The 25,255-nt window shown below is 34.5% G+C and overlaps 1 protein-coding gene across 4 annotated transcripts in view; it reads left to right on the top strand.

The window, feature by feature from the left end:
* The first annotated feature begins 3,062 nt into the window (after positions 1-3,062).
* Positions 3,063-25,255, top strand: part of LOC145277655 (dixin-like) — a 326,945-nt gene continuing 304,752 nt past the window's right edge. For all 4 annotated transcript variants that reach the window (XM_080129265.1, XM_080129264.1, XM_080129262.1 and 1 more), the window contains exon 1: positions 3,063-3,517. The gene's annotated coding sequence lies outside the window, so the exon portion shown is untranslated. The remainder of the gene's footprint in view (positions 3,518-25,255) is intronic.

Here is a 25,255-nt window from a genome sequence, read left to right as displayed (position 1 = left end):
AAAAAAAATGAACGAATCTCCTAATAAAAAAACACAGCGCTGGTTTTCAGGGGTGGTGAAAATGAATATCACAATTAAATTTGTTTTATGATATGAAGAAATTATTAGGTGGCCAGAAAGTGGGTGCTCATTTTACGTTAAATTTATATAGGAAAGTGGTCCCCCACTTTTTGAAAAAGTAATTTCTTCATATCATGAAAACTACTTATCTGCTCCACATTTAAATGTGATATTCGTTTTCAGCACCACCGAAAACTTCTAGAGTCGTCATTTTAAAGTTTTTTGAGGAGTTGGAAAGAAACTTAACATTGGCCTTATTTTTATTCAAAATTATTTTTTATTCAAAATTAAAAAATAAAAATAACTATAATCTCCGGCCAAAAAAAAAAAAAAGGAGAAATATCCAGCCAAAAAAAAAAACAAACAAACAAACAAAAAAAACAATAACAAAATAATCCGAAAAGCGCAAAGTTCAAGCCAAAAAAAAAACACACACACACACACGCGCCAAAATTCTTTCCTTTCTTTTCAGATTAATGAGCGCTCCCTGAACCGCGCCCCGCCCCACTCCGTACAACATCGGAACCGATGCGTATTTCACGGGGGGGGGGGGGGGGCTCACTCTGACTCCATACGTCAGTCGAAGATTTAAGTAGGAAGTTTGGGGTATGCTGGCAACGTTGGGAGTGCCTATTCCGAAAGCTGTTCTTAACATAGGGAGGTTGGGATGTCTATTCTGAAAGCCGTTCTTAACATGGGAGATTGGGGGTGTTTATTCCTTGTAAGCACACCCGAAAACCTATACAAGTCAACATTATTTCCCATGTGAACAGTGAGTTAGACTTATGTAAAAAAAAAAATAACAAAAAAGTATACGAAATTGACTTTTTCGTTTAAAAATGAAATCATTTCGTGTTGTTAATAAAATTTTATTTTCATAAAAACATCTTTTTTTTTTCTTGGTATATAAAAAGTACGATTTTTGAATGTTATGCTTTCGATTACCTTCGATTTGGGAGGGGGGGAGGAGGAGGCTTGCGCAATTAAAAAAAAGATTAAAACGGAACGAAATTTAAATTTCCGTTCCATTTTTAAAACAACCGTAAAACAGTGTTCTTCGCAAGTTTTACCCCGGTTTAAATTATAGGGTGGAGCGGGGTCGTGATTCTCGTTCAGGTTCGCCACACATTAAATTATTGTTGTTTTTTTTTCCAGCTCATCTCATCTCCCAACCCAACCGGTAATGTGTTTCCACCCAGGCAATGCTGGGTAAATATAACAAATAAATGATAATAAAACAGAAAGAATAAGCGTAAATGAACTTTGTTTACGAATTAAGAAATGAGTCGTTTTATTTTAAAACGAAGATAAATTAATACGCATATTTAGCAAAAGTGAATTTTAACGTTTGGTGCAAAATAGCAAATTCAATAATAGCCAAAAAAAAAAAAAAAAAAAAAAAAAGCAAACACTTCTACAGAAGTGGCACTATTCCAACAAAAATCATTCTCCAATTTAATTACTACAAAAGAAGCGGCAAACATTTTTACTTAAATTATGTTATCATGTTACTCTACAAATGTAAAAAATCATTCATTTCTGTGTAGTATTTGCATTTTTATCCCTAATTATGTCGGTATGACTCAACAAAAGGTTCAGTTTCATTTTGCTTTTTCCTCGATTCTTTCTTCTTACTCAGTGCACAAAAATTGTAAAAACTGCATTAATTTCAAAACTTATTAAAACACAAAAACACTTATTATTTATTGTTGATACAGACAGAACCAAACCAATGTTAATCCGTAGCTATTTCTGGCACTTATAACTTACTAACAGGAATACCGGGTATTGTTTAGGAAGTTGAATGAGGAATCCTATGTTTTCCAGTTTCAGTCCATAGCAACACAAATTTCGGTATCTTTTGTTTATTAAATTGTTAGGTGGAAGTGCAGAAAAGTTTTTTTAAAAAAATCCCCATCCTCCCAACGTTAAGAATGATTTTCTTAACGTTATTATTTCAGCATGGTTGGTTCGTATTCTGCTTATTAATTTTTTATTTTGTATGATATTAAATTTTAAGGATGGTGCCATAGCATTGATTGGATCAGACAAGGTGTAAGTAAACTGATATTAATCGAAATAAATTTCCGTGAACTTATAGTTTTCGACCCCATTTAAGGCACATTCGACGTTTCCTGGGAACGAAGAAGATCCCGTGTAGTCGTGTCGTGTACTTCTGTTCAAACTCCTCAATCTTACAATTTCTATTCCTCTTTTTGTATTATTTAAAATTTTTAAATCCAAATAATATAAAGTAAAAAAGCCGTTAAAGTTAACTTTCTTACAGATGTTTTGCATAAGTTCACGTAATTTCGAAATAATGGTTATGGTCGGGGGGAGAGGCTTATCTCCAAAAGTCCAGGAAAAATCCCCCAAAAAACAAAAGACGACATAAATAACAACAAAAAACAAAAACTACAATCATCCACTATAACAAAGAAAAATTCGTTGTGCGTATTTATTTGCATCTAACCCATCAACGCAATAGTTAGAGAGTAAAACAGTAACACACGCCTTTTTCTAGCCCCGGATGGAACCCTTCAAATGATGAGGCGAAACGAGAAGTAAATAGCAAGCCGGATAAGTTATAAACCACCTGAAATCTATTTGTCATCTGAAATGAATGTCCTATATTATAGAGTCAATAATAAAAAGTCAGCGGTGTGCGGGGTTTTTCTTTAGATCATCAGAAATGACACTAATTTATATATGAAAAATTAAATTACAGACGTAATTCTATGGATTTGTACGAATAATGAGTGCATAATTTTTCCGTCACTTTTGACAGCGGATGTGCATGTTTGTGTGTAAGTTATGACAATTAAGCTACACAGAGGCTTCCTTGTTTTGTCCCTGTCGGGAACCGCCAGGCTAAAATGCGTACATACGTGTGTTTGTGCGCGTATACGCGTGTACGTGTGGTTACGCTATGTTATCGCTCTTTACGTACTGAACTCCTGATAGATTTAGAGATTTAGAAGCTGGTGATGATGATGGTGATTAAGCCAAATGTTGTTGATAGTGATGATGACGGCTCCTGCTGCTGCTTCATCATCACTACTGCCCAGATGATGACAATCATAGCGTGACTACAGCAACTGAGGCAGTATTTCGTTTACTACAAATCACAGAGCACTGTTAACTGTGTTTCCACAACTCATGTCATTACTTACAGATTATTCACTGTTAAGTCCAAATTAATGACATTCCCCACCTTTTCTGCCATTGGGGAGAATCGATGCCTTCTTCTTTAGAAAAGAAAAGAAAAGAAAAAAGGGCGGGTAATACCAGAGCCCGACCCCAATATCTTATGACTACATAAGTGATATATATTTTTCAATTTGTTGTTTGTATATAACAGTATTGAACGGCCACAAATTCAAGCCGTTAAAGACACTGTTTCTCTATGCATCATCTTTAAAAAGGAATAAACTGATTCAAATTTATATATTTTTTGGTGAGTATCTCTCAAACCACTTATCACCATTTTTTATTATTTATTTTTTAGAATGAATGAAACGTCAATGTCATTTACATTATGTAAATTGCATTCATTGAAATCAAAATGAATTTACTTATAAAAAATAAAATAACGTAGAATCTTTCCTAATTTGTATTATATAAATATATTGTTCGGACCACTTTTCTCATATTAATTATATTTACAATGTTTCAGCCGATGTAACCCCCGGCCTTCTTAAGGTGCATCCACTGCATCATTTTGAACTCGTGAACCTAGACGGAATCTCGGTGCTTGCTCGATTTTTTTTTTTTAAATATGCCATTTTAAGAAAAAACAATATTACTTGTCATGTCGAAAATAGTAACATATCCAAGTTCTTAGAAAGTGATCAAGTTCGAAAAAAATTGCACTTAAGAAGGTCGGATGTTACATTGGCTGAAACTTTGTTATCCACGCAAGAAAATAGTAGTCAGTTTAAAAAAATACGATATGTTATTAGAATACGAACCGTGCTGAAATAATAACATTGTTTAGAAAACCATTGGAAGAGTGTTTTGTAACCATTCTTTACTTTCACCTAACAATTTATTAAATTGAATTTAATTAACAAAAAATACGGTCACAATTGAATGGCCCATAAACTGCATATATACCACGCTATTTTTAATGTTTACATAAATCAAAGAGACCATATTTAGAATTTTTTCATACAATTTAGTCTCATATTTTTATTATGTTTTTTTACTAAAAACAGTATCAGTGTAAAACAAAAACGCGTTTTAATTTTAAAATGTTTTCACAATTACGAAAGATCCTTGTCTGTTAGTTTTTGATAATAATAATAATAATAATAATAATAATAATAATAATAAATTATTGATTCCGTAAAAAAAAATATATATTTTAAAATTTTAAATGTTACAAAAGAAGCAACTACTTTAAATCGAAGACAACTTAAGCTTGTGTCAAGGAATTTTTCCATGTTTATAACTTAAATGAATGAATTAATTTAAATACATAACCAGGTGTGTGTCAGACCATGACCACCGACCACCATGGTCAGACCATAGTATGTAAATATATTTATTCGTTCATATATATCATTACAGTAAAACTCCGGGATACGGTGACTGTCAGATATGGTTTTTTTTCAGGTTACGATGTGGAATATGGTATTTATTTCCGGACCCTAGTTACGGTATTTGCCCCCCCTCTCCTTACGGTGATATTTAAAATGTTATTTGATTATATACATGTGTATAATATACTGTTCTGTATTTTGTTACTAATGTTTAATGCCGTATCCCGGGGTTCTACTGTATTATTTTTTGACAAAAAAAAATACAGTTATTTTTTCCAAACAGTTTCAAATTTTCAAAAATCATTTTAATTTTCAACAAAATAATATTACTAAAATTAGTAATGATTTAGTATGGTCATTAAATTATTAATTGAATCAGATTGTTATAAAACTAAGACCAATTTGGTTAAGACAATATTGTTTCAATAAGAGTCATCTTAAAGCTGAAAAGTTCAAGCCGACCTTTCCCATTTTTAATAAGAAAATCACTTGATTTAAATTTCCAAAAAGCTGTTTCATATTTTTACATTAATTTCTATCAGTTTTTAAATGTAATAAATTTTGACACATAACACGTGATGGTTGTGAAAACGATAAAAATACTAATTTAACATTTGCATATTTTTTTGTGGTGGTCGGAGAAATGATTCTATTTAACCATTTTCAAGAAAATCAATTATGTAAAAATATACGTTAAATAATTTTCTTTATATTTATTTAGTGAGCAACAATATGTAAACAGATTTTGTGATGTTTTTGATTTTGTGTTTTTTGTTACATTTTTTTTCTTCGAATTTGTGAATTGTATTTCGGAATATTTGCAATGAGGATTTGATCATCATCATATGGTATGAATTCGAAGATTCTATTGTTGGCATTGGTTTCCCCGATGTTTTTCCAGTCAAAATTCTTTCTATAAAGACATTGGAGATTATGGGAGGAACCGCATGAAGGTTGCCAACATCCTAAGTGAAAATGATTTTTGTGGAACGAAATGGATTCGAACTTGGGACATCCAGGTCATCAGCCCGCGTCGTTAACCACCTCTCGAGGATTTGTAATTTGTATGATTTGGCTTGTTCAAAAAGGTACACCCAAAGAAAGTCGGGGATAACATCGGCCGAAACGTTGTGAATATAACAAACGAAATTAGAATTGTGAATTATGCATACTTATTTTTAATTAAAAACAAACCATTCCTTAGTAATTGTTAAAAATATTTTAGAAAAACACGTTTTATCAATAGTAATATTTATAAAGTTTTATTTCAATTATTTACTGTATGTATTTTCTTAGTGTTATCCATGTTACCTTTTTCAATTATGGTAAACGAAATTAAAATAAAATAATAATAATAAAAATATGTAAAGAAAAAAAAACGTCGTTTACGCTCAAACAGAAAACCACAATTCAAAGAATGAATGGGTTGAATGCCAATAGAAATCATTTTGCCCCATTTTAATTAAATTCCATTTAATCTCATTTAGTTATGTGTTATGTGTAATGCTTCCAGCTGCGTCCGTACACAGCTGGTAGCATCAGACATAACTTTTCTATGTGCTCGACAGACAGTAACGTTCTCCATCTGTCTCCCAAATCGTCAGGACCAGCAAACCTCACTTATAGACCTATTTCTGACCACAGTTCCCGAAGATTGTGTAACAATTGCCCTTTGCCCACTCAAAATGCTGATCATGTTATAAAGATAGACATCACCCTAAATTCACGACACACATGTTGAAGAGCCATTGCTCAAAACGGCAAGGTACTATAAGAAGGCTGACTAAGAAGTCATCAGAGATCACATCAGTGATGCTCTATGGAGAAATGTCTTTTCTCTTCCTGTGGAACAGTGTGCAAATAAAGCTACTGAATGGTTCAAAGCAGCAATTGAAATGCATGTTTCCACACAGAAGTTTTATAGAAAACCTCACTCTTCCCAATAGTTCACTTCTACTTGCGCAGCTGCCATTGCTCAAAGGCAGCATGCATTTCACAGATTTATCCGACATAAGCCCAGTACAAATAGACAAAAATATAAACTATAAATAATTGTAAGAGCGAAATAGCCGCTGTTAAGAGAAGATATAGCAAAACTATCAGAAAATGTATCATTGCATTATTTCTGGAAAATTTATAACGGTGTAGAAAATACTAGACAGTCACCCCCCCCCTCCAACAATCTTGGTTGTTTGTGTGGCAATCGAGAAGGCTTAACCAACAGTTTGCCTCAAACTCCACTTTGGACCCAGCAAATCACTCCTTCTATGATTTTCCTTTGCAGACAGAAACCACACTCGATGATCTGAAAATCACTCCTTCCCAAGTTCGTGACATCATCAAAAACCTAAACACCTCAAAGGCATGTGGACCTGATCTCATCCCAGCTATACTATTATTAGTTCTCTTCAAAATCTTCAACAAATGCCTTACTGAATACTGCTTTGCTGACTGCTGGAAAATTACTTCTGTGGTACTAGTTTACAAGAATTCTGGGGAAAGAACTGACCCACTAATTTATCGCCTTATTAACATCCTCCCTCTCGTCGCCAAAATCTTTGAGTCCTTAATTAATCAAGCACTAGTTCACCACCTCATAGTATGGATTTAAGCAAGCTCATTCTACTGCAGATATTGTAACTGTAATCTCCTAACATATTATACCACACACTGGATTAGGCCAGAGGGGGGGGGGCTACATATATCTAAGGCCTTTGACAGATTATGGCATAAGGGTCTTTCTTATGAAAATTAAATCATATGATATTACTGGACTTCACATAATCAAATCTTTCTTAAATAAAAGAAAAATTCAGGTTGTCTTTGATGGTCATATGTAATAATATAAATGCTGCATTTATATGTTGTTTTGACGTACGACCGTCAAGTATAACATGGATGTTTTCTTATTTAAAAATTCAGGGCTCGATTCTTAAATCTTTATTATTGCTCATATCCATAAATGACCTCCCTGATAAAATTGTCTCTGAGATGGGTATATTTGCTGATGACACCATGCTCTATAACAGACATGAGGTGAAAACAAATGACCACATATCTAAGGAAATGGCTGAAACCTTAGATGAAGACCTACAGTCTGTAATAGAATGGAGACATAAATGGATGGTAACGTTCAATGCTGCCAAGACTAAACTTCTTTCCTTTAATAATTACAAGAAACCTTCTCAACCACTTACCATGGAAATAACGATAAAACAAAGACAGGCTAGCAACGTCTCTTCTGTGGGAGAGAGGTTGCAGGGAAGAGAAAAGGGCATCCTCCACAAAGCCACGAAGTCTATTTTGTACTCTGTCAAGGCAGAACCGGCTGTTTTTAGCAACTCCTGCCCAGATGTGGCAGCAGTACTCCATCCTTGGACGTACTTGATTTTATATAGATAGAGAATTGCATCAGTAGTGAAATATCTTCTGGAGCGGGAGAGGAATCCCACCATTTTCCCAGCGACCTTGGCAACAGACTTGATGTACGTGTTCCAGGTCAGGAGTAAAGGTCAAACCCAGAAGCTTGTCAAAACATGGAGCCTCCCCAAGACGAGAGCCATCTATTTGCATCAATTGATGCCAAATGGGGATCAGAGCATTGATGATGTAAAGATAGGAGCTTGGTTTTAGATGCATTAAAAGTAGCCAGACACATCTTCCCCCACTGTACCACGTGCTCAAGGTCAGAAGAGAGAGAATCAGAGAGAACTTTGTCATTTACGGCCTTTGATGTGTTGCCATAGATGGTCGTGTCATCAGCATAGATGTCAACAAATAATTTAAATATGTGTTTTGGGTGATCATTGATGTAGATCAGGAAGAGAGTTGGGCCCAGGATGGACCCCTGAGGGACTCCAGCATTAATACTGTGGGCCTCTGATTTCTGCCCATCAACCACTACTCTTATGAACCTATCAGAGAAATGATTTAATAATTGAGAAAAAATTTCCAGTTATACCATAGCTGGAAATCTTGTGAAGTAGGCCTATATGCCATACCTTATCGAAGGCCTTTGATATGTCTAGAGCAATTGCCCTAGAAAGGAAGCCTTTGTTGAGAGATTCACTAATCCTATGAGATATAACCGTTAGCACATCTGCTGTAGATCTTGCAGAACGGAAACCATATTGTGTGTCACTAAGAAGGTTATTTCTGCTGAGGTGGTTGACAACTTCTCTAATATGGATTCCAGCAGCTTACCTATGACATACAGGAGACTTATTGGTCTGTACTGAGAGGGATATGACTTTTCACCTGAATTCTTAAATACAAGGCATACTGATGAGGTTTTCCAGGGTGTTGGGAAGCAATTCTCCTTAAGGCAACACTTAAACAGTTTTGTAAGTATGGGGGCAACTTCTGGTTCTTTTTCAACACTGTAATTGGAATGCCGTCAGGGCCAGTTGCTTTACTGGAATCAAGGTTCTTGATTAGCTTGATGACATCACGCACAAATGTTGCATAGCGTGTTGTCTGTTATAGGAGGAAATATGGGGAGTTGATGGCCTTCGTCGCATAGGGTAGAATTAACTGCTAAGTTCTTGGCAAATAGTTTGGCCTTGTCTGATGCTGACGAGATGACCTCAAATCCATTGATGATGGTTGGGATAGAACACACACTTCTGTTCAGGATCCTGTTTGCTATTTGCCAAAACTGGTGGGAACCAAGCCACTGCTCAGCTACTTTGAATGAATGTGTGTGATGGCAGTAGCACATTCTGGGGAGAACCATGGCTGGCTGTTAAGGTTTTTATTGGAATTATTTTGATGGTATGAATCGGTCTATGCCTACAATTAACCATTCAGTCATGTCTGATACTATAGAGGACACATCTTTTTTAAAACATGGAATGCAGATGTAGATCAGATATGAATGTACGGAAGCTATCGCAGTCAGCCATAAAGTATAGATATACAGTACGGTGGAGAGGTACGTCTGAAGACTTATTACATTTCATTTCTCTTTTCGTAAAGCCCTCTAACATTGTTCATTCTAGACATCTTTTAGCAATCTTTAGGCAGGAGCCTGGTGAAATGATTGATGATTGTTTTTGTGCAGAATCTAGATTAATTTACTGTGGATTGTCGCTTTAAGGCAATAACAGCTAAAGAACATTTCGTTTGATTGTCTATCAATCGTTGGAAACATGATACACCATTTGTTATGCTAAATGGAATACGTCAGAATTGATATAGATTTCCACAGACTTTGTAAGCTGTGAATTATTATTCCTCTTCTTATATAGGTATTTGATGATACACATTCTGCAAGTCCAGGATAGTAAAAATGGATTAGCGAGCAATTTTTTGCATTTTTTTTAGTTAATCAATTCTTGGTAAAAGATAAATATCACGGTACATATCACGGTTGATGGTCTGACTATAGTCAATAACAAGACGCTTTGTGTTGATCGTTAGTGGTTACTAGAACCTGTGTTTTCCAGGGAGAGTGAAAGGGTTTGATAACACCGTCTTTTAGAAGGTCATGAATTTTGGATTGTATTAACTGCTGATGGATCAGTGAGTGTCCTGGATTTTGTAGCAATAGGCTTGCAATCAGGCGATAAATGTTCGAATAGTGGCAGAGAAACAAGATGTGACACTATTAGGGCGCATACAGATAAGGGATCTTTATGACCCCCAAAGGTTGGTTGGTTGTTTTTGTTTTACGGCATATCAACCCTTTTCGGGTTATTTAATGCCGAATCCAAAGATTTTGAAGAAAAAATTTTTTTAATAGAATATATTTGTTGTTTTCACGTCGGTTTCTATTTAACCCATAGTTGGGACCCTAACAGGTACTACCACTCTGGGTCAGAGTGGACCTGGGAGCAATGGCAATTAAAAGGTGGCTCCACACTCCCCAAAGCCCGCAAGCTGGGGCCTCACCACTGGATATAGTTTAAGGTCATATCCAGGACCCCCATTGAGGGACTTTTACCCTCTACAGGGGGGCATTCGGCGTATTCTAATGCCCTACCGACAGGGCCGACCCCCAAAGGGTATTTCTACCTTTGAGTATAGTTTGAGAAATTCTTGGCCAAGTAAGATGTCTGAGCAGGAGAAGAAAGGACTGAAAGTTTGAAATTTGGTTAGGTAACGCCTTTATATGCTAATGTCGCATAGCAGTAGCCTAATGTACTACTGGATAAGGCTGTGGATGCCATTGATATTTTCCTGCAAGAAGTTTGTGTCGGCCAGTTGTACTTATGGATGATATTCGATTATATATAGCTTTCTGGACTATCAGTATCCACAAGAGTTATTCGATTCACTGAAATCCAGAGTTATTCGATTCACTGAAAGTTTAATTATGGCTTTCGACAGACAATCATGTGATGCAGCAGTTACAACGGATGTGATTTATGATTCAGAAGCAGAAGTCACCTTCTAGGGAAGTGATTTGATCGGCAGACTAGTTGGAAATGTCCCCTCTTGCCGCAACCTCTACAAACCACATCACAGGCAAGGCATTTAATTTGTGGATGTAATTGATTACTGCAGAAGAAACATTTTTCCTCTGTTGCAGCCAAAACATTTCTGGAAGTACGAGAAACCTTACAAGTCACTGATGGTTCGATGGTGGTGCCATATGGTGTGAGGTTGATATAAGATTCGGCTTGTTTTGGGCTGTTTCAAGAGAATGAGCTAAGTCAAAAGCATCTTTCAAATTGAGTGTCCTTTCTAAGAATTGTTTTCTAATTGTATGAGAATGAATGCCTGTTATGAGGGCATCACAAACTGCTTAGTCACGATGTTCTTCAGCTGTTACTGCCTCAAAGCGACAATCCACAGTAATTTAATCTAGCTTCTGCACAAAAAAAATCATCAATCATTTTACCAGGCTCCTGCCTAAAGGTTGTCAAAAGATGTCTAGAATGAACAATGTTAGAGGGCTTTACGAAAAGAGACTGGAGTTTAGCGATGGCTGATTAATATGAGTCACAATTTGTTATTAATTTCTGCACTGGATGGGAGATGTAATTAGTAAGAAAGTCTAGTTTGCTCGTTGATGGACAGTCGATTGACCTGAGGAAGTTGTTGAATGTACACAGCCAATGTGTCCAATAGTCTGCAGAATCAGATGCTGAAGGGTTACAGTATCGAATGCCTTAGTGAGGTCCAAACACCAGGTACATCCGATTCTTTTCACAAACTTTCTCTGCAACCTGTCTCAAGGTGAAAATCATGTCTATGGAGCCGTGATTTGCATATAAGTCACACTGTGACTCAGGATATATATCATCAATTACATGCTTTATGATCCGGTTCAAAAATCAACCATGCTAAGATTTTACCAGCTATGGAAAGAAGAGAAATATAGTGGTGGTTATCACATACCTTCCTATTATTTTTGTACATATAATGAATAAGAACATCTTTAAAATCTTGTGAGACCATTCCCTGCTTCCAAATTTTAATGAATAATTCTAGCAATTTCTTCACAAGCTTTGTACCACCATACTTGAAGATTTCCGGTGGGATTACATCTTTTCCCGGTGCTTTTCTAGAAATTATTTGTTGAATAGCTGCCAGAACTTCCTGAAAGCTTGGTAAAAATGATAACTCTGGTATTTCTGGTTGTTGAGAGGTTGATTTGAGAACATCTTCATCAGTAGATCTGTTGTTGAGAACAGTATGAAAATGTTCCTTCCACCTTTTCAAGATACTAGCCTTGTTTGTCAATAGATCTCCATTGGTCAAATTAATCGGTTATACTCCTTTTTTTTTTTCAAAAGTTAACTCAGTAAGAGGTTTCTAGTTACTGCTAACCAAAACAGGCTTATGAATGCGTAGCAATATATTAATGCTTATGTAAAACAAATAAAAACTATATATATATATATATATATATATATATATATATATATATATATATATATATATATATATATATACTATGGTTTTCTTGTCAATATTCAAAGAGTAATGTTTTTCCAGTTATAACAGGATAGACAATATAATATAATATAAATAGTATAATACCAAATATACTACATTTGCCTGATGCTCAATGATATTCAGAGTAAAGTTCAATTCACAATATTTAAAAACACATCTTTTATTTTCGCATAAGAGTATATTTTACAGATGTTTCGTTAGATCGTTGCTAAGGAAACGGATCTGTAACATATACTTATGAGAAAATAAAAGAACATGTGTTTTCAAAAATTGTAAATTGAACTTGAAAATATATAGAATCTACTATTGCCTAAAAGGAACGTTGTGTGTGTGTATGAGTTCATTCCCTATCGACTCAAAAACAGCTAGGCCGATTTTTATGAAATTTCATACAAAGGTACTTTATGTGCCTGACAGTGTTCTTAGATAGATTTTATATCAGAATGTGACCAAAGTTAACACCTTACACAGCCTAACATTACAAATGCATTTGAGGTTTATCATCGTACAAGCAGTAAGGCCAGGCATATAAAACCAACAGTATGTTCTCTGATATGACGGGGGGCACGTTTGAAATGAATGTTTCTGTTTAGAGCACAATTAAAGCACAATACTTGACATTCGCATTTTATAATTTGATTCACGTCATTGTATATAAAAAAATAATTTCACAAAACCAACAGTAGGTTCTCTACAGAGCAATGTAGACTACAATGTATTGTGAATTAAGTCACTGCAGGGAGGCATATTCATCACGATGGGTCCCCAACTAGAGCAATCAATCGATTTGATTGAAAAATGGACTATTTCACCGATTTCTATGACAATATATGGGAGTGTGAAACATTCGCTGATCATCATTTAATTCCGGGCGACGTCGAGTCTCCATGCTAGTTATTATCAAAAAGGGGAGTTGAAAGTTATTAGGTTTTAAAGCGTCTTCTTTTAAATGGTAAAAAAGTTAGGATGATAATATTAAATTAAATTACAGTTAACTCGTGTTATATAGGGAGGGGGGGGGGGTAAAACTGGCGTGCGTTGGAGGTGCCTATAGGTTATCGTTTAGTCTCAGAATTATCAATTGAACCAAATTATTATAAAACTATAACTAATTTTGTTATGCTGTTATTTGATTTTCTAGTTATAAAACCGATGTATCTAAAAAGCTTCCAAAACATTCACTTTTCTAGGACTTTTATAACCAGAAATAAATGGCTCTCTATTCGACTGTTTAGGGGCTTCCAATTTCCTTTCGAAGTAATTTATTTATATTTTTTTTCAACTTAAAAAAAAAAAAAAAATTAAAATGCCTCACATTTTTTTTTTTTTTTTTTTTTTACGAATAATCTGAAATGCTATACTGGTGGTGGATCGTAATTTAAATATTTTAACGTAGTATTTTTACAAATTTCGTTTTGCGCTATTGCAGTTTTTGATTTTAACAAATAATGAATTAATAGAAATAAAACTAATACGGAAATCACACTTACAAACGAGAAGTGATCGTCTAATTATATTGTCGTATTGATTCAACTTGCTCTATCGTAAAATCGCTTTTTTGACATGGTCATGGCGAATTTAGGAAAACTCGTCTCCGGAAAACTCGTCTCGGGAAAACTCGTCTCGGGAAAACTCGTCTCCGGAAAACTCGTCTCGGGAAAACTCGTCCCCATTCGCTAGGTAGGAAAACTGGTCCCGTATTGAATAAATATCGATTGAAAACACATTTTATGATCGTTCTTGAAGGAGATATTGCTTTTTAAAATAGACTATAGCCCCCCCCATAATATTTTTAAAAAATATTTTTATTTGTTTAATGTTTTTTTTTGTTTTTTTTTTCTACCTAACTGGCTAAGTTCTTAGTGGTTTCACTTATTTTAAAGCGTTTATTATGTTCATACAAAGTTAATTAAATAAATTTTTGGTTCTTATTTTAACGATGTTTTTTGGAGTCATAAAAACAATAATAAAAAAACAAAACAAAAAAATTAAAAACTGGGAGCGTTACTTTTTTGTTTTGGTTTTTTAATTATGATAGTTTTTTGTTGTTATGTTTTCGTTTTCTCTCATACCAAATGCAATGCACTCATGCGTTATTTAAAATTATAATTCTATCAATTATCAACATTTATTGTCGTCCTGTCAAATTTTGCAAAAATTAACTAATAAATCAAAAGCGAAATATTTTTTTGGCGCGAGAGATGCCATGTGCTAACAATCTCTCGTTAACTCATTTTTAATTTTTTTAATTTTTACTTCAAAATTCTAAAATCAATCATTCAGAGAAAAAGTAATCACTAAATAAATTTATTAATCAATTTTATTGAAAACTCCGCTATCGTTTATCAAGAATCTTTTTAATTTCATTTTTTGTTGGTTGTTTTTCCGAGGGAGATATAACCCCCCCCCTCTCTAAATTATATTTAAAAAAATATTAAAATTTTGGTTTGTATTCTGTACACATAGATTCGAAAAATAATAAACTAGACAAAATGCTGTTAGAAATTCGCTCAATATATATTACCGTGACATAGGTTGACATATATTCGGTGTTTTTTTTTAATAGTATTTTGTCTAGTTTATTATTTATAACACCTATTCCCGAACTTACTGTGTTTAAGAGAGAGTCGGCCGCTATTTTGAATTGTCCAATACATCGGTAAACACTGTATGTTTTTCGAGCTGAATAAACATGTTACATGGAATAAAAACACGAAAAATATATCCAGTTTGGTAGGAAAGTAACTTATTTTGCCTTTGATAACATTTATTTGTTATATATTTGTTTTTTGACAATTTTTTCGAATCTATGTGTACAGTAATACAAACCCAAATCGATTTTACCCTTTTATAACAACAGTAAATAAGTAAATTCTTTTTATATTAATATAAAAAAATATGCGGTCTCGTTTATGAACATAATAAACGCTTTAAAATAAGTGAAACCACTAAGAACTTAGCCAGTTAGGTAGAAAACGGACACTTAGAAAATCGATTTTATTTAAAAAAAAAAAAAAAAAAAAATTAAACAAGTAAAAATATTATTTTGTTCAATATTATGGGGGGGGCTATAGTCTATTTTTAAAAAAAAACAATTTCTCCTTCAAGAACGATCATAAAATGTGTTTTCAATCGATATTAATTCAATAAGGGACCAGTTTTCCTACCTAGCGAAAGGGGACGAGTTTTCCGGAGACGAGTTTTCCGGAGACGAGTTTTCCCGAGACGAGTTTTCCGGAGACGAGTTTTCCCGGGACGAGTTTTCCGGGCACCGGTCATGGCATGGACAGTAAACGTATTTTGTAGATTATAAGGTGTATTATTTACTTACTAGGATTTATAAAATGATCACTTCAAATTGAAATCATCAAGTAATTAAGTGTTCTTTAATCATTATTATTATTATAGTTTTAGTTTTAAACATGATAAATAACTTCACTATAATTTGCTCTTGTCATCACAAGATGTTTGTCATTACTTTCTTTGATAAATCATTAATCAACCATTCCTTTCATACAACACCCTCTTTTTGTTATCATTGTAAATGAACAGCTTTCGCTATGAATCAAATTTACTGCTTTTTGAGGCGATGATGTATGAACATTTTGAAAAGCGGAAAGAATAAGCACACGCACACGCACAAATATTTTAGAATTTAGATTGGGAGATCAAATTCTGCATATTAAATTAAAGTATAAAATGTTCTGGTACTTGTGCATTTATGTTACCGTGCTGAAATGATTATTTAGAAAGTCGTTGTTCTTAACATGTGAGAGGAGGAGGGTGTTTTGTGGGTATTATTATACAAACACCGTGACAGCGAATTAGTAAAATCTTTTACGTAGTATTCTGTTACGTTTCGGTGTGCTGAACACGAATCTGAAAACTGGGTTAGGGTACATTTTTTTCTACTAATTCGCTGTCACGGTATTTGTATAAATTTACCTATACTTTCACCTAAAAATTTAATAAAAAAAAATATATATCGTAAAACTTAAATTTAATTTGAAACTACTATTTAAAAAAAAAAAAATAACGCGATAACATAAGTGCATAAAGCACCAATGCCCAGAAATTAGAGAACATTCGTGCTTATGCACTTATGTTCAATATGGGAAACATTAACCATCTAGGATAGCTAACCAAGTTTTTTTTTTATTCATTTTTTTTTTTTTTTAATTTTTTGCAATGAGAAATAAATCAGTTATAGTCAAGATTGTATGCTCGTTTTGACTCCCGGTTCTACTTCGCAGACAGGACGACGGTGACAAGCAAAATATGGTCCCTTCTAATTAATGATTATCTTCCTCTCACATAACAATAACATGAAAGCCCCCCCCCCCCATGTTTAGAATGTCTTTCTTGTCCGTTTGATCATAATCTAGCCAAATAAATAGCAGAAACCGGAAGTAAAAAATAACAAAAAAAAAAAAAAAAACAACAAAAAAAAAAGACAATCTTTATAATTCTGTACGTTTTTTTTTTTTTACTTTTATAGGCGATTACGTGTAGTTATATTTCTTGATCACTCGCAGTAAAATAATTTGGTTAACTGTTAAATGGGAGGATCATTTTACGTTAAATTTATATACGAAACTGATCCCCCATCCTAAATACTAAATTATTGCATTAATTCACCAGAGAGTGTTAATTTAGTTATGTATATGATAATAATAGCAATCCCAAATATTTCCCAAGTTTACAAGTAATTGCATTTCAGTGATTCAATAAGAATATGACAATTATTTTAATAACATCTTTATATTTGTCTTTTTTGTTTTGATCTGTTATTTGATGTCTCTGTGTTGGTTATTTGCTTACATAATTCGGTTTAATATTGTTTTAGTTTTTTTTTTTTTAAGACAAAGAAACTCACCTTTTTTGTTTGCGGGCACATTTTTATATCGTCATGTCATGTCCAATAGTACTTTTAACATTCTGAAATCGGCATTTTATTTTTTTAAAACTTCCCTCGATTTCGCCACTTTTCTCTAAATTAGAAAAGAAAGGGAACGCTATTTTCAAACCTATTTTGTTAAAACGCGTTTAGAACAAAAAAATAAATGAATACGCAGTGACATTTTTAATTATTACTGAAAATGTGTCTAGTGTCCCCTCTTCCCTCACAACAAACCCTTTTCCACGGAATGATTAAACCGAACTGAAACATGAACCGGTTATTTTCACCCCATCAACCCAACACCACCCATGTGATAAAAAAAAAAAAAAAAAAAAAAAATTAATTTAAAAGCTGTTATTGGTGATTCCCAATGCTGGCACTTCTGTTTACAACTTTATTTTATTTTATTTTAAATAAAAAAATAAAATAATTTTCTGATTCTTGGCACCTTAACGGTAAGTAGCCACGAAGAAGTTTATCTACTAGCGTCTAAATTTTTTTTGCTGGCCTTAATAATTGCAGTCGAATTTAAATCCATCTTGAATGTTACTTATTTAAATGTTGTAATTATTTTGGTGCTTATTCAAAGAAAGGCGACAGATCAAATAAGGAAGATAAATCGTGAAATAAGAGATATTTTTTTTTATTATTAAATTGTTAGGTGAAAGCAGATAATAGTTGCTAAACATCTTCCCCCTCCCCATGTTAAGAATGGCTTTCTAAATAATGTTATTTCAGCGCAGTGCATTCACTGCACTAGTGCACTACAGATGTCCAAATTTTTGTGCAAAATCAATCATCACCATCATTTTGTGTCTATCGTATCATTCTGCATATTTATACGGAAGCCGCTAGTCGCTATAATTGAATCAGGAAGCAGCGTTTTTCTTTTTTGCTAATTTTTTTAATATTAATTTTATTAATTAAGACTCTCTAGACCTCCATACATTTTTTTTTGTTTTTTTTATTCGTCGCTAAAATCAAGTTAACCCCCACCCAAAGAAATAAACATAATTTAACAATTAAAATAATTTCAAGTTGGAGTTGAATTTGCTATTTTATAATTGCTAATAATTATTTCATATATTATCTGAAAATATATATTTTTTTAATTGAAAAACCTTAATTAAAACTCAATTTTTAAACTTCATCTCGTGTAATAATGGAATTTTATTCTATTTAAATCTAATGAAAATTAATTATTTTTTAGAATTCTATTTTATTGTTGTAATTTAACTTAATTATATTATTGAGAAAAAACGTAGATTTTTTTAAAAAACATAATAATGATTTTATGTCCATTTTTTATTTACAACTTCAAGCTAAATGTCATAAATAATGGGTTTATTTATATATGTTGTAAGAAATTTCTTTCTCACACATCTCAATTTCCTCCCTGCAGAAGCAAATGAATTTCACAAACAAAAGACATACTTTTCAAATTCAGAATTTATTCACAAATAACAGCAATGAAAGTTCTTTGGTTCTGGTAAGTCCTTTTGCAAAACGGTGGCCCGATTTGCTCCCATACGCATGAAGCCTTTAGTTCGAATTCCTAATGTCGGAATGTTAGTTCGTTGTTTCTTTGGAAGGATCCATGAATGTTCATGATAAACTCGGCGGAAAAGATGGCGCCTATAATTAGCCATAATGTGAGCCCCTTGGGACTCAGGATGAAATGAGATAAGATCTAATGTTTGGAAAATAAACGTGCGGAATAGTTCTTGAATGTTATCCTCAATTAGGATAAATACAGCAATATAAGTTGTCTGTGCTTGTAGAGTTGTATTTGTTCACCAACTGTTTGGTGTCCATGAAGGAATTGTCTTGGCTCTCTCTTAAGAGAACCACTGGGATGAGTCTATCCATTGCTGAGTTTCTGTTTGACTGAAAAGGAAAGCCAAATACAAAAAGCGCGCCAAGTCAAATCACCTGACACATTCAAATTTAAACCAATAACAGCTGACCACTAATGCGTGGGCGGACAACAAGATGGCTGCCGTATGTGGAATTTCTCACAATGTATAGGGAGAAGGTGTATCGACCGGCCTCCAAATTCATGATGGGAGCATAAGTTCTTTCCCTAACAAGAAAAAAAAAAAAAAAAAAAAAAACATCAGTAAATAACAACAACTTGGGAATAAATTCTAAAACTTAAAATAATAAATTTTATTTAACCAGAACTAATTTATTTTTGTGTATATGCAAGTTATAGTAATTCTTGAATGTTCTGGATCTTCCCATAAGCAAGAAATTAAAAAGATTAAGTCCATTTATAACACAGAAAAACGTGCATTTTTATAAGACAAAAGTTCAGAATCATCAATGAAGTGGGAAAAGAATATTTGCGAAATTGTAAGGGTACTGTTGGAAGTCTTTCATAACCGAAGAAATACTTCCCGACTGAGGAAATTGTTATGGTTAACATATTTTATGAAGAAACACCGTAAATGATTAGCGAATCTCTCAATGGAGGCAATCTTTCTAGGGCAATTGCTCTTGACATATCAAAAGCCTTTGATAGGGTATGGCATAAAGGCCTACTTTACAAGATCTCCAGCTATGGTATAGCTGGAAATGTCTTCTCAATTATCAAATTATTTCTCTCTGATAGGTTCATAAGAGTATTAGTTGATGGGCAAAAATCAGAAGCTCACAGTATTAATGCTGGAGTCCCTCGGGGGTCCATCCTGGGCCCAAATCTTTTCTTGATCTACATTAATGATCTTCCAAATCACATCCTTACATCATTCGTAGACATTTATGCTGATGACACTACCATCTATGGTAGCACATCTAAAACCGTAAATGACCAAGTTCTCTCCGATTCTCTCTCCTCTGATCTTGAGCATGTGGTACAATAGGGAAAGGAGTGGCTGGTTACGTTTAATACATCTAAAACCAAGCTTCTATCTTTTTTACATCATCAACGCTCTGATCCCCATCTGGCATCAATTGAAATGAATGGCTCTCGTCTTGGGGAGGCCTCATGTTTTGATAAGCTTCTGGGCTTGACCTTTACTCCTGATCTTAAATGGAACACATACATCAAATCTGTTGCCAAGGCCGCTGGAAAAATGGTGGGATCCTTCTATCGATCTAGTAGATATCTCACTGCTGATGCAATTCTCTATCTATATAAGAGCCAGGTACGTCCAAGGATGGAGTACTGTTGCCCCATCTGGGCAAGAGCTGCTAGAAAGGACTTGTCCTGCCTTGATAGAGTTCAAAATAGACTTCGGAGCCTTGTAGGAGATATCCTTTTCTCTTCCCTGCAACCTCTATCTCACAGAAGAGATGTTGCGAGTTTGTCTTTGCTTTATCGTTATTTTCATGGCAAGTGCTCGACTGAGCTTCAATCTATGGTCTCCCCTCGCCAAACTTTCACAAGAAACATCCGTCTAGCTGAAAACACTATCAATAATTCCCCCCACTCTTTATCTGTGCCTAAACCTAAACGTAGATTCCATGAACAAAGCTTCTTTCTTAGAACTGCACGCCTGTGGAATTGTCTTCCGCTTTCATGCTTTCCAGCTGACTACAATATGGTTGTCTTCAAGTCCAACGTAAACAAGTTTTTGATGAGCCGTTCCACTTAAGTTAATAAACTTACCGAATTTCCATTACTAACAATTACTATATTGTCCAATTGACTACTGTACAATCTTTAACCCTTATCCTCGAGTTGTCTCTGGGCCTTGATAAGTGGTTATGCCTATGTAAAAAAAAAAAAAAAATGAAAGTATACCAGGAAGGTAAGAGTTTTTTGAGAAAAAATATTTGTCTTTGTTGTTTGCATGAGCTTCATTGGTAAAGGATGTAGTAATTTATCCATTGCCGTTTCAACTTGGTATTCTCAGTGGTGCAGTTTTAACGTCTTTCAGACGGAGTTAGACTTGCATGATAATTAGGGGCGGCGACGATGGTGACTTGCAGAAACGCTGTCTATGAAATATTTGTATTGCACAGCCGATTTTTCGTCAGCCAGAAAGCAAAACTCGTACACTCGTTTTTGTATAAAAATATAAAACTTATTTTCTGTTTCATTGTTACAGCATCATAAATGCGTGCACCTAGCCAGAGACGAAGAGGTGGGTGGATTAGAGCCACACTTGTACGGTTTTGATTTCTCAACTGACTGTGGCTTCTGTCTCTTTTTCCTCTTCCTCTGGACTATATATGTAACCTACTTTGTTTGTAGTTGCCTCACCTCCGACAGGTGCATGCGTCACGTAGTTGACCTTTCACCCTACTGATCTCACTCTAACAACTTGACCTCATCGTTCAGTACATTTGCCACTGGCTGTCATGCGTATGTTTGCGGGTGTGCACCTCAACTGCTATATCTAGACTGGTTTGTTTTTTGACATGTTGGCGCGTTTAATTTTGGCTTTCTAGAATGTTCCAACCCATTCACTGTCTATATACGCAAATAGACAAAAATATAGTCCCATGGATTTGTGTGTAAAAGTAACGTGTTACAGCCACATCTCTACCCATTGATAGAGCGTTGATGATGTAAAGATAGAAGCTTGGTTTTAGATGCATTAAAAGTAACCAGCCACCTCTTCCCTCATTGTACCACGTGCTCAAGATCAGAGGAGAGAGAATCAGAGAGAACTTTGTCATTTACGGCCTTTGATGTGTTGCCAATAGATGGTCATGTCATCAGCATAGATGTCAACGAATGATTTAAGTATGTGTTTTGGGAGATCATTAATGTAGATTAGGAAGAGAGTTGGGCCCAGGATGGACCCTTGGAGTACACCAGCATTCTTACTGTAGGCTTCTGATTTCTGCCCATCAACCACTACTCTTATGAGCCTATCAGAGAGAAATGATTTAATAATTGAGAAAACATTTCCAGTTATATATATGTAGCTGGAAATTTTGTGAAGTAGGCCTTTATGCTATACCTTATCGAAGTTTTTTGATATGTCAAGAGCAATTGCCCTAGAAAGGAAGCCTTTGTCAAGTGATTCACTAATCCTATGAGATATAACCGTTAGCATATCTGCTTTAGATCTAGCAGAAGAGAAACCATATTGCATGTCACTAAGAAGGTATTTCTGTTGAGGTGGTTGACTACTTCTTTATTTAATATGGATTCCAGCAACTTACTCATGACACACAGGAGACTTATTGGTTTGTACTGAGAGGGATATGACTTTTCACCTGAATTCTTAAATACAAGGCATACTGATGAGGTTTTCCAGTGTGTTGGGAAGCAATTCGCCTTAAGACAACGCTTATACAGTTTTATATGTATCGAGGCAAGTTCTGGTTGAAGCTTTTTCAACATTATAATTGGAATGCCATCAGGGCCAGTTGCTTTACTGGAATCAAGGTTCTTGATTAGCTTGGTAACCTCATGCACAAATATTTGTATGTTGCATAGCGTGTTGTCTGTTATAGGAGAAAATACGGGGATTGATGGCCTTCGTCGCAAAGGGTAGAATTAGCTGCAAAGTTCTTGACAAATAATTTGGCTTTGTCTGATGCTGACAAGATGACCTCAGGTCCATTGATGATGGTTGGGATAGAACACACGCTTCTGTTCAGGATCCTGTTTGCTATTTGCCAAAACTGGTGGGAACCAAGCCACTGCTCAGCTACTTTGAATTTAACGGACTGAGCATATAGCACTTTTGCATTTTTTATTACTCTTTTACAGTGGTTGCTGGCAGTTCTGAAAGCAGCTTTAGTCTCAGTGCCTCTATTACGTTGGTAGCTATGGAAAAAGTGATTTCTGTGTGTGATGGCAGCAGCACATTCTGGGAAGAACCATGGCTAGCTGTTAAGGTTTTTGTTGGAATTATTTTGATGGTATGAATCGGTCTATGCTTACAATTAACCATTTGGTCATGTCTGATACTATAGAAGACACATCTTTTTTAAAACATGGAATGCAGAGGTAGATCAGATATAAATGTACGGAAGTTATCCCAGTCAGCCATAGAGTATCAGTATACTGGTCGGTGGAGAGGTACGTTTGAAGACTTGTTGCATTTCATTTTTATCTTAACTGATACAACCGAGTGGTCGGAAGATCCCAGAGGAGATAGAACGGAACATGACATTAGCTGAGGGGAAGATGCGAGGAAAAGGTCTAGAAGGCTTGCATACTGACCTGTCGTATCAGGCACACGGGTGGATTCGTGAACAATCTGAATGAGGTCATAGGCAATGGCGAAGTCATGACAGAACCTTCCCATATCATCTGTCTTGTTTGAGTGGGTCAGCCATTTCACATTGTAGACATTGAAGTCACTACAGATGTGAATGTTAGCCAAAGGATGAGCAGACAGGATGTGGTCAATTTTCTCAGATATGCTCTTAAAGATAGTAATTCCGCTGTTGTGGGGGCGATAGAGGGCCACTATAGATGCAGTGGTGTAAGCAAGTGCAATCCGGGAGCACATATAAGGTAAATTAGGGTCTTCTCCAGAGATATCCCTCCTACACGGAAAGCCATCTTTAATATAGGCACATATTCTATGCCCATAGCGATTTTGGGGGTCATATTTAGATGTTAAGTTAGAGTATCCATTAATTATGAACTCATCTAGGGAAGTGGTCGGCCCTATGCCAGTTTCGCTTAGGAATCTATTTTTTTTATTAATAATTTTATCAAGAATTCTTCATAAGTCGTGGTTGCAGTTATAACTGATGTTATAATTATATATGTAAGTTGTATATATATATATATATATATATATATATATATATATATATATATATATATGTGTGTGTGTGTATATATGTATATACACATATCTTTTTCATACGTTTTTATTTCAGTTTAAATTCAAGCTAATGCACCTAAGTCATATGAGTATTTATTTTTTTTTTTTTTAAATCGCAACTTTATAATATATAAAAATCGATAGAACATAAACTCTATAATAATATATACAAAATCTAAAAGAATTAAAATATCATATTTAAGCGTACTTTATGATCGGGCTTTGCCGAGTGTTCGTGCTAGCTTAGATAAATACTTTTACAGTTTTAACAAAAAAGCTACAATAATATCAGAGCATCTCCATTTACACTGAACATCTACAGAATGCCAACATCAATATATTACATTTGAATGATTCCTGTGTGGAATTTTCACAGGTCCCGCTAGTCTAAATATTTAACATTTAAGTAAAAAATAATATGTTGAATATAAACTTATAGTATAAGTAGGTTTTAATTTTAATGAATGCCATAATTCAATTTTCTTACACCCAATCTCTTCTCCATTTTTTGACATGTGCCGAACTAAACTGCATTTTCTCTCTCTATCTATTTATCTATGTGAAAGAAGCGTTCACTGTCGGATTTAGCGGGTAGGATGACTGACCTACATCATGAAATGATAAATACCATAAAATCTACTTTAAGTCTAGTTACTTTTGCTCTCTGCTGAAATCTAATTGCAAGGTTTGCCTAAAGATTACTTGTGACCCGGATTAGCCAATTTTAACATAACTACAAGTATAAGGAAGATTCTCAATGCATGGCTTGATGCCTACTTGTCTCTGGCACCAAGAACAAACTGCCCAGATCACTGGCACTTATCTTAATTAGGAACTCATGAACCTGAAAACTCCAACCGATATATGTCTGCAAACACCCACACACACATTCCCACATACATACTCCCACACAATCTGTCTCTTTCAAAACAATAGCATAGTCTTATTCCCTATTTGTGCAAACAGCTATATGAATGGAGAATTGCAGATGATAATAATGGGTGTTTCGGAATTTTTTGAATGAGAATTGATAGAACTTTTGCCATTACTAACCTGCAAAGCATTACCACTGGCAACCAAGAGGAAATTCTATAAGACTA

Source organism: Euprymna scolopes, chromosome 6, assembly GCF_053919585.1.
Source record: "Euprymna scolopes isolate OS-2025 chromosome 6, ASM5391958v1, whole genome shotgun sequence".
Taxonomy (NCBI): Eukaryota; Metazoa; Mollusca; class Cephalopoda; order Sepiida; family Sepiolidae; genus Euprymna; species Euprymna scolopes.
The sequence above is the reverse complement of the archived record's forward strand: the minus strand, read 5'-3'. Positions and strand labels throughout refer to the sequence as shown.